This window comes from Bidens hawaiensis, unplaced genomic scaffold, assembly GCF_021521415.1.
Source record: "Bidens hawaiensis isolate Kalapana, Puna unplaced genomic scaffold, B.hawaiensis_p1.1 tig00020918_1, whole genome shotgun sequence".
NCBI classification, from domain to species: Eukaryota; Viridiplantae; Streptophyta; class Magnoliopsida; order Asterales; family Asteraceae; genus Bidens; species Bidens hawaiensis.
The window spans coordinates 362,286-363,351 of record NW_027493229.1 but is presented as its reverse complement, the minus strand read 5'-3'; the positions used below and the strand labels follow the sequence as shown (position 1 = coordinate 363,351).

The window sequence follows — 1,066 nt, the reverse complement described above, 5'->3', positions numbered from 1 at the left end:
CCCACTTTCCAAAGATCTCTTCCTTCTCTTCAGGATCGAACATCAAATGCAACAATTCAATAGATGGTTCATCAGGGTAGATGTAGATGAAATAGAAATCCGCGACTAACCTCCCACATCCACCTTTTTAATAACCTTTCACACAAAAAATTTCTAACTAATCTCATAAACAGCCCTGTTTAAAAACACACTTTTGCTTAAATCAACCAATTTTGTAACAATAAACCATGGCCTTCATGGCGTTTCTAGCAAAAAGAAACCACTTCCACCATATAAAAAATCAACAATAAATGTACAATCTAGACTTCAGATAACCAAAATAAACAATCAAACAACCAAACCAAAGAATCAATACAAAATAAACAAAAAAGATATTGATCATGAAAATCAGAGTAAAAAAATCGTTCTCATACACAGCATTGTCAAACTGTGTCAGAAGGTGTCCTAAGATTTTTCTGATTTCATCATATTTCATGACTTCAATACCAACAAAAGAAGAGCTCCGTACCAATACTGATCCCGAAACCTAAACTTTGGTACCGATTCGATACAAAAGGTACCAATTTCGGTACCGGTGCTCGTCCCTAGCAACAAATATATGTACAAGAAATAAATATAACCAAACACAAAATTAATTTGTAAATCAAAAGCTGAAGAATATGAATCAGAAAGAACGTAGCAAGGAGATATTCGGATCATTTGATATTAAATCATCTCCGCTCCATTTTCCTCATCTCATACTTCGAAATAGAATTCAATAAAAACTGACAATGAAATATTAATAACAAGAACTTATTATACGAAATTGAATCTGATTGAGCTTTGAGAGAAGATGCTGCAATTTATAGAGGAACGAATGGTATAAAACCCTAGCGGCGGCTAAAAGTTTAAGGAGATTTAATATGGTGTTTGGTTGCGGGTGAAGTGTGATCCTTTCTTTGACATTTGGGTTTTTATGTGTACCGGGCTACCGGCTGTTTGGCTGTTTGTTTTTTAATTAGAGTATTTTTTTTATGGGTGTGATTAATTTAGGCTCTGGTTGTTCACACACCTTTGACCTATCCAT

General features: G+C 34.2%; 1 non-coding gene across 1 annotated transcript; it reads right to left on the bottom strand.

Annotated features, from left to right (window-relative positions):
* Positions 1-380: 380 nt before the first annotated feature.
* Positions 381-475, bottom strand: LOC143562184 (small nucleolar RNA snoR31/Z110/Z27). The gene has a single exon (XR_013140438.1). It is a non-coding gene; the product is annotated as a small nucleolar RNA snoR31/Z110/Z27 (small nucleolar RNA).
* Positions 476-1,066: the final 591 nt, after the last annotated feature.